Source organism: Lipotes vexillifer, unplaced genomic scaffold, assembly GCF_000442215.2.
Source record: "Lipotes vexillifer unplaced genomic scaffold, Lipotes_vexillifer_v1.1 scaffold202, whole genome shotgun sequence".
In the NCBI taxonomy this organism is placed as follows: Eukaryota; Metazoa; Chordata; class Mammalia; order Artiodactyla; family Lipotidae; genus Lipotes; species Lipotes vexillifer.
Genome location: NW_006777228.1, coordinates 2,857,043 through 2,866,962, shown reverse-complemented (window position 1 = coordinate 2,866,962; position 9,920 = coordinate 2,857,043). Strand labels below are relative to the sequence as shown.

Genomic DNA, 9,920 nt, shown 5'->3' with positions numbered 1-9,920 from the left:
CGGGAAAAAAAAAAAAAAAAAAGGTATGGCTTTATTATCTTTATTTTTAGTGGGAGGATTATTTTCATTTTATCTTACTGAAAAAAAAAAAGCCTACTTTGATTTGTTTTCTCTCTTGCTTTTTCCAAACAACCCAACTCTCATTTTCTAGTGCCAATTTTCATTTTTCAGCCAACTGGTATTTGCTCTTGGGACCCAAAGTTTCCTTGCACTTCTGTTTATCTATTTCATAATACTTCCAGGGCAATTCCTGGGATAGTTATTTGATGAAGAGGCAACAGAGGGGAGAGAAATGAATAAAGCTAAAGAGAATTAGAGGCATTTTTTCATTAGTATAATCTGGATCTCTCTGTAAGCATCATATATTCACATCCAGAGTAGAAGCAAATTTTAATTTCTTTTACTTTTTGAAATGATCGTGTCCTCTCTATAATTAATTTGGAAACAACAATCAACAAATTATTTCCTTAACTCAATAGGAGAAATAAATCTTACACCTATCTTTTTGGAGGACTTATCTCCCAAAGTACAGTTTAATTCTACAAACCATAAATTATAACAACAAAACACAAATGCATTCACATACATCCATACAAGCACACAGATATCAAACAAATATAACATCCCAATCCTGAAAATAAACAGTATATTTGAGGAAAATGGAGATTTGTTTTAGCCTGGAGAGATGAACTGAAGTCATATCCAAATCCAAGTTTGAGGATACTCCATTCTGTTTGTTTTCCCGCTTCCCTTTAATTATCTTAAGACTTTCTTCTGAAAGTAGGTATCTTATCTTATGATCTTTATAAGATACGCCTAGATTTTTAAAAGTGGACAGAAACTCAGGATATACTCTTACCATACATAAGGGACAAAATGTATATATATGTATATACATATACATACGTATATATACAAATACACACACATAAGACAGATCACCCCTACTATGTGAGAAAGAGGATATAACCAAATTTCAAATAATGTTGTCAACAGGAAGATGTTTGAGAAAGAAACATGGCTAAAGAAGCAAATGAGTACTAGTTAAGATTTTCCTAACTCTTCTTTAAGAGGTTTATCAGTCAGTCTGAACTTACTGGTGCAAAGGAAGAAATAACCCCCTTCCCCATCACTGCCTTCAAACATGATCATTGGGCTATCTTTTCCCCACTCCTTGACAGTAACTTCAGCTAATGTCCAGGTACGTAATAATTTACAAAAGATTTTTAAACAAAATTTTCAGTTAAACAAATTTAACTTGGGTAAATGTATTTTCAGGTTTTAAAACATCTGGTTGAATGTACATCAAAACTGCACTCTCATAACCAAATCAAAACATTCTCCCTCCTCACTATGGCCCCTGTAGCTCAGAACTGATATGCAACAGGAAGAGATGTGGTCTATTCTGCCACTGTTCCTTGCTTATCCAGCGCTTTTTCTTTTGTTGTTTATTGTTTCCTTAGGATCGTAGCAAGAATAACAGGAAGATTATAGCAGAAAGAATGAAAAGAGCAGAAAGCTTTTTAAGTAATATGACCTTTGCTTTCTTGAGAGACAGACTCTCAAATTCCGGTTTTGTCAGAGCACATTTGTTAAGTTCTTTGGAACTCAGTGCCTACCTATTCTCTAACCTGGACAATCTGTTCTCCAGCTGACTTCTTGCAACTGCCTGCCACTGGATTCAAGCTGAGGATACAAGCTTCTTACATCTATAGCATCTACTTGACCTACACGATATTTGCTCATCCAAAATGCGCTAGTGCAATCTGACAGCTTTTATCTTTCCTGGCTCTGCCATCACAAACTATCTCAACAGCCTTCAGAATTTTGAAAGCAAGAATCAGGTACCAAGACTGATCTGGCTATGTTTGGTTTCATCTTCAAACTCTTGAGGACACATATCAAACTTTCCTAAAACCATCTCATCACGTATGGTTCCATTGCTAAGTTCTACAATTCAACAGGAGAGTGATACCTCATTCTCTCCTTGAAGTCACTCTAATTTCTTTGAACTCTCTTCTTACCTGGCCATAGGATGGAAGTTTAGTTCTCCCTCCAAAGGATGAAATGATTAAAAGCACTCTCATTAGGGGAGACAACTTACTTTCTACATGATTCCTCTTTGAATAGCTGGTCCTCTCTTTACATAAGAGCATAGTTGAGGTAGGTGAACATTTAGGAATCACAGAATTCATCTGGGGATTTTTCTATTAAATCCTACAAAGACTTGTCCACTTTTAAAAATCTAGGCGTATCCATCATTTATATGGAATTAAAAATTCTGAGACATGAGAAAACATTCTGCATATCTATGAAAATTATAAATTATAGACAGAAAAAACTGACCAATTATAAAAGGAGTCAATCTTCAGATGACACTAAACTGGGAGTGATAGACAATATTATAAATAAGTATAAAAATTCAACATAATCTCAGTTTAAAACAAGGGCCTAAACAAACTTGAGGAAGTTTAACAGTGGAATGGGAATGACTCAAAGAAGACTAGGGACAAAGGAATATATGTGTTATTAAGTTACAAGTACAATTGGGGTCAACAGTTTGAAATAGCTGCTAAAAAAACAAACTCTCATATTATGAGGTTCTATTAATATAAGCAAAAAAATAGAACAAGCAGTCTTGTTATATTTTATAGTTGCCTCCAATCTGGTGAAATATTTTTAGGAGGTACTGCTATCTATTACATTACAAAAAGAGTTTGCTGATCTCTGCACTAGTGAATTTTCTTGTACGTACACAGAAAGATATTTCCATACATCTGTGACTAATAACTATATTTATAGGCAACTGTTTTGAAGGTTTAAGTTAAGGAGAATGAGGTCAATTTGGAAGCAGTGGGGGAAAAATGCTAATGCTGGGCTTTGAATTTTATGGATGTAATAGTTGTTCTTTATTTTTCAAGTAAATATACTTTTAAAATACCATGCTTTTTAGGTGTTTTGTTTAAACTACCTTCATCCTCTTTGTCCAGTGGATAGCCATTAAGATTTCACTCAGGTTGATTCTAGATTCTACATAAAATTAATAACTTTACAGTGTGTCTCAAAAAGAAGCAGAATTTACTTTTAGATGGAAATGCTAGTTTTGATACTGTAAAAATATTCTGCCTATAGTAATCCTTTTACTTTTTATGGTTAATTGGACATCAGGAAAAGATTTAGATATGAACCACAAATAGACTTGTTCTTAGATTATCTAAAAAAATGTTTTCCACCCTGCACCATAAAACCTGACCTGTTTTTAAAGTCTTGGTTGTCTCAAAGATGAGATGTAATTATAGTAAAGGGCAATTTGACTGGGGAGGAAAAAACTCTGATTTTTTTTTAAAGAATGGATGCTGGCAATTGAATGTCTACTGTTTATTCAAAGGTTATAGATCAGCAGCCAGACATGGCAGAAAGTTGGCTGATTCTTCTTCACTTACAACAAAAACGATGCTGTAGTTCATGAACGGAGGTTTGTTATGCCAGTAATAAGTAAAAGGAAGATGAATGCCTTTGCATTTTTTCCACATGCAAATAAGCTATTTGCAGGTGGCTTTTAGACAGGAGGTAAAATATCATTAAAAAACTGGGTCAAGTTTTTCTGTGCTTAAAAATTAACAGCCAGGAAAACCTCCTTAAAGTTTATTATGCTATTTCCCAAGTAAATTGAATACCAAGTCACTTAACCTTTTATACTTCAGTTGCTATGAAAATTCTTCCCCTTTTGATTTGATCAATAATTAGGAAATTCTAGGTGATTCTAGATATATTTCTTTAGCATCTATCTCTCTAATGTGGTGTCAAATTGCATCTACCTTCTTTAATTTAGAGAATCAAATTCTTAAAATGGCATTAAGCTTTTAATTTGAAATACCCTCTTGAGCCATACTTTTTCCCCCCTATATTCCCTTTATATAAGTTATCCATTTTTAAAAAAATCCCATGTTTATAAATATTTATAAGGCTTCCCTGGTGGCGCAGTGGTTGAGAGTCTGCCTGCTAATGCAGGGGACGCGGGTTCGGGCCCTGGTCTGGGAGGATCCCACATGCCGCGGAGTGACTGGGCCCGTAGCCCACAACTACTGAGCCTGCGCATCTGGAGCCTGTGCTCCGCAACGAGAGAGTCCGCGACAGTGAGAGGCTCGCGCACCGTGATGAAGAGTGGCCCCCGCTTGCCACAACTAGAGAAAGCCCTCGCACAGAAACGAAGACCCGACACAGCAAAAATAAATTAATTAATTAATAAACTCCTACCCCCAACATCTTCTTAAAATATATATATATATATATATATATATATATAAACACTGATTATCATTTTGGCCCATGCTTTGGTTTATTAATCTATTCAATAAACAAAAATATCACATTTTGAAAAATAAAGACCTACTCATAACATTGTTCTACACCAGGAAAGAATAGTTAAGGGAAGTTTATGTTGCAAAAAAAACCACACACACACATACAGGGATGACCAGCATCACAAGACCATTGCCAAATACCCAGCTGTGACATCTACACTCCTTGTGGACTTAGACATATCTCACCCTTGTTTTTTAACCTCTCTTTCATTACTTGTGAAAAGAATTTGCTACTAAGAGGTATTCTAGCTCTAACAACTCTGACTATAAAATTAAACATGTAACTCATGAAATGTGTTTTAATTTTATCTGAAACATTTTTAAATAATTAATCATTTAACAATACACAACTGTCTAATCATATTCTTATACAGTGTTGTATTCTCAATCTCTTTTCACTTCCCTGTTTTCCCCAAGACTCATGGAGGCTGGCAAAGAATATCAATGTGTAGTAATTCAAATTTTCTCATTCATGAATCACTTCAGCAGGGCAAAGGACGTTATAGCTATTTTCATTGCATTGCTTCTTTCACTATACCCCAATTAACAATAAATTCAACTAAATCACGACAATACCAGCACTGCTATTTTTTAAGAAACTAAAGACATAAGACTACTATCAAACTCAATGTGTCCTTTATCTACAATGAGAATGGTCATGAGTCAGCTCCTCTGACCCTCTGGCCAGCCTTCTACAGTCACAGATTCTCAACCTTCTAATTGAGTTCTATCTTGATATGTGAGAAACAGCTGGGATGAGCCACTGGAGCACAGTTTAAAAATTCCTGGCATTGCAATTCACAATTCAGCAAGTTATTAACCCACAGAAATCTGTCCACAAAATTCAGTGAGGTAAACTAAGTAAAAAAAGACCTGTATCAATAAAGACTTGCTAAATTGAAATGTGTAATTTTAGCATTCCATGTCTTTACAAATTTGAGAATCCTTTTCTACTCAACACATATTTATTGAGTTTGCAGGATATGTTTTATAATGGAAAGATAAGAAATAATAAGCAACAGTGACTGACAGGGAAACCTAGAGACACAGAAGCAAGAGTATATTTATTGATTAAAGAAATAAGCTTGAGGTAGAAGGAGATTAAAGCTTAAATGAGAGCATAGAGGGGGTTCAAGAGAGAGAAACATATATTCCCCTCCATCTACTTTCACCATCAAGGGAATTAATAGCATATTCAATGATGAATATATTAATCTATCATGGGAAATTTATTAAAATGATGACTTCTCAGGTCATAGCAAAAATATCTATAATAAAAACAAGTAAAGAGGGGTTGCCCTAAAAAGTGGTATTAAATTTTCCTGCATGTTTGTCTCACTGCTATATCAGACTTTATGGCCATGTACTTAGGTAAATTATTCTTCTAGCAGAAATTTCTGGGGTGTGGTATCTGGTGGACTGTGGAAATCAAGGGGTTGGGTAAGGAAGAAAACCAGGTTCGTTGATCTTAAGATTTGACTACATTGGACTTGGGATCTTTGAAATCTTGGGGGAAAATAATGTATTCAACACTACAGAAAGTCTTGGTTATACAACAGGTAGAAGCTACAACTCACTTTTGAAGGTATGATATTCTTTTTAAAAAGTACTTTAAAGATCATTTGTTCATGGAAAGGAATAGTAAAAACCCAATTCTGGGACAGGGAATTTCGTCATAATTATGGATATAGTTGCCTGCCTTCAGAATGAAGTTGCATCTCTGCAGATTGTTTTATTTTAGAAAAACAAAATGTTTTTTGTTCTTTGACTAACTAAAGTGTTGGAGGCCTAAACAATAATGAAAAACACACACCTAGTCTCTGTCCTCAGAGAGTTTAAATGTCTAGTAAGAGACTTGGACATTAAGCCAAGAATTGCACAATTAAGTATTTAACTGTTCCTGTGGTAAATACCGAGAAAGCCCAGTTTATTAGTTTTTGTCTTTGCTCTTGTTTTTTTTTTTCCACCAAATTTGTAGTAGCGAAATACTATTCCCAAGTTTTATCCTGAACCAGGTTGCCTGTTATCAGCTCATCTCTTCCAACTTCTAAAGTATTCTTGAACTGTAAGGGAGAAACGTGGCAACTACATTTCCTAGGATCTTAAGGCAACAGTTCCAGGAGAGATTATGCTAATGAGGAGCTCTAACTGAGATGCCTGAGGCATAGATGAGAGGGTTAAGGCATTTTTCTAGTAATCTCCTGTTGGGTTTGACAGGTACCTGAAATCATTGGTAGCAACTTCCCTACAATTCTTGCATTTCTGGTTTCATGAAAATAACAGAATTTTTTTCCTTTCTTCACCCACACAGACCTTCCAATCATTAGTCAAGATTCCAAATTCCTATATTAAACACCTTTTTTTACTTGAAATATATGCTGTGGGATATTTTTCTGATATAATTTTGCCTGCCTGATACATACTCCTAGCTCTAAATGACTTCATACTCATCATCTGAAGTACCTTGGGAAATAGGATTTTTTCTGGATTTGATGGTGGAAAAAATAGAGAACTATAATTTAATGAACATCTATGTGCCAGGATACTTATATACACTATTCACGTAACCACACAGATGTATCAACAACACAGCAAACTTCCTACATGAAATAATTATTATTAAACCCCTTTTGTGGAAGAGAAGACTGAGATTCAGAAAGGAAGATAAACTAGGCTTACCAATAGAGAACTCAAGAATTCCAGGGACTTCCCCGGTGGTCCAGTGGTAAAGAATGTGCCTTCCAATGCAAGGGACGCAGGTTAGATCCCTTGTCAGGGAACTAAGATCCCACATGCCATGGGGCAACTAAGCCTGCTCGCCACAACTACCGAGCCCGAGCGCCTCAACTACAGAACCCACACACTCTGGAGCCCACGCACCACAACTAGAGAGAGAAAACCTGCACGCCGCAACTAGAGAGAAGGCTGAGTGCTGCAACAAAGATCCTGCATGCTGTAACTAAGACCAAACACAGCCAAAAAAAAAAAATTAAACTTCCATCCATTTGACCACAAAGCTCTTTCTCTTTTCCATAAGAGGTTCCTTTCTCTCCTACTTCTAATTTTCATATCAAAATCTGTCAATTTTGTTATAGGCAGTGACTTCTTGACTTCTATTTCGGTAATCCCCAGGATTACCTTCTTGTTTATTTTTGTTCAAGTGTTTGTTGATAGTCCTAATTATACTGGATATACTTCTTTCCTTCAGTTCACCACTGCCTCTTGCCCCCAGCTCAGGATTTTCCTGTATAGAGCTCTAAGCTCTGTTACACCTTTGCTATGTGCTACTCAACTCATCTTTACTATGTGCTACTCATCTCTCCAGATACAAGTGGCTCATGCCTGTCAAATATACATGCCCATGTTAAAAACCTTTTCATTGAACCTATACACAAAGTCCTCATGTGTCTTCCTACTTGAAATAATAGCATCCTGAGAATAAAATCTTTACATGTTCTCACAACTGTCTCAGCCTTCCTAAGTAACTCATTAACACTCTGCAACAAGCAGAAAGTAGGAAAAATAATTTTCTCTCAAAATCATTTTCAGTCATAAAAGTTTACATGAATGAAAGCTTGTTGTAAAAATATGTATATATAATATAGAAGATGCGATGAAAAAGGCTGCCTTCACATCTTAACCATTACCCATTGCACCTCCAAAAAGACAGGTTGTGCATTGCATAATTCCAAGGAGCACAATTCACACAGACTACGATATGAACAGCACAAGCAAACGGTGTGCATCCTAGCATCATATCTGCCTTCCCCTCTTTGTAGATACACATATAGATGGTCCCTGCTCCCTTATCAGCAACCAAATAAAAAGTATAGTATTTATTTAATATCTTTCTTTACAGCCTATTGTCTAGACACTTCCATTTTATATTCCTTCAGATAGAAGGATTTTATTCTGTAGTATCACACTATACATATTTCTCTGAAATTTGATTATTTTAATTTCATACAATTTCAACTTTGGGAAGCACCTGACAGACTGACCTAACTTTGTCTCCCTAAGCTAAAAGAGACTCTAAAACTAGGCACAGAAGCTTGTCATAGCACTAAAATGTTAGCCATTTATTTAAGTCATATATTCACTCTCTCCTAAAACATTATTCACCTTTTATTTATTTGCGATGAGTATGAGCTTACTTTGTGCCAGTGACAACTTGAGGGGCTTGGTTTACTGTAGCAGCTGTCATTTAATAGGGTCATTTGATTTCCTTTCCTAAATTTAGGAAGCAAGTTTAGCTCTTGGCATGCTTTTGATTAGCAAAGTTTTCCATGTTTAGCTACTTGCAAGAAGTATTCTTTCTCATATTGCATTATATGTCTCCACATACCCCCAGGAATCCATATTTAATGTGCCAGAATGTACGTAGCTTTCTTTTCCTTAGGTCAAGGAAAGAATCCTTCCCTGCCATCTCCATGGAGATGTTTCTCCTTTTCTCAACTGGCAGTTGTCTAATCTGTGCTCTGAGTTCCATCTTTTCATGTCTCATGAGGATTCTCACTTCAGTATTTATCTTCTCTGAGTCAGGGACCTTGGTCTTTCACTTGTCGATTGATTTGTGTGTGTGTGTGTGTGTGTGTGTGTGTGTGTGTGGTATTTTGTTTTCTTTATTTTTTTAACCTTATACATCTACAAGAGTGCAAGTAAAAATTTACCCATCTTTTATCTTATATTTGTTCTTCATTCATATGCCAAACCATGCAGGAACTGAACATAAGCAGATTTCTCTTTGTAGGCAGTAGGACTAAAATTTTGTTTAGAGTGAAAACAGGAAATCTAATCATGAGGCTGATAGCACAATTTGCCCCTGGATGCCCAAAGTCTTGGGGGTAAACGATATGTGTCTATTTACGAATTTGCAATGGTATACAACTAGTGTTTTAAAGGTAATATAAGAGATAGTGGTGGATGATATGCTTTAAACTAGATTACTTTCTGAAAAATATCATTATTACTTCTGTCATTAAAACATCTCTTTTGAAATAAATAAATAAATAAAGTGCTCTGGTTCAAAAAAAAATCTCTTTCAGGCTTCCCTGGTGTCACAGTGGTTAAGAATCCACCTGCCAATGCAGGGGACACGGGTTCTAGCCCTGGTCTGGGAAGATCCCACATGCCGCGAAGCAACTAAGCCCGTGTGCCGCAACTGCTGAGTCTGCGCTTTAGAGCCTGCGAGCCAAAACTACTGAAGCCTGCGCGCCTAGAGCACATGCTCCCCAACAAGAGAAGCCACCGCAATGAGAAGCCCGCGCACCGCAACGAAGAGTAGCCCCTGCTCGCTACAACTAGAGAAAGCCTGTGTGCAGCAACGAAGACCCAACACAGCCAAAAATAAATAAAAATTTTTAAAAAGCTTTCATAATCCAATGTACCATAATTATTAAAGTTGAATAAAGCTAAAGCTTCTATTCTCTCATTTTCCTTATAAACATATTCTCTAACAAATACCTAATACTTTTCCTATGAAATTAAACCATAAAATATTGCTGCATGCTTCTGTATGTCTGCATGCTTCTTACTTTTATAGAATCTTATTCTTAA

General features: G+C 36.0%; 1 protein-coding gene across 1 annotated transcript in view; it reads right to left on the bottom strand.

The window, feature by feature from the left end:
- Window positions 1-9,920, bottom strand: part of LOC103083018 (protocadherin-15-like) — a gene marked incomplete at its 3' end in the record, with an annotated part of 186,896 nt that overhangs the window by 175,964 nt on the left and 1,012 nt on the right. The window lies entirely within an intron of this gene.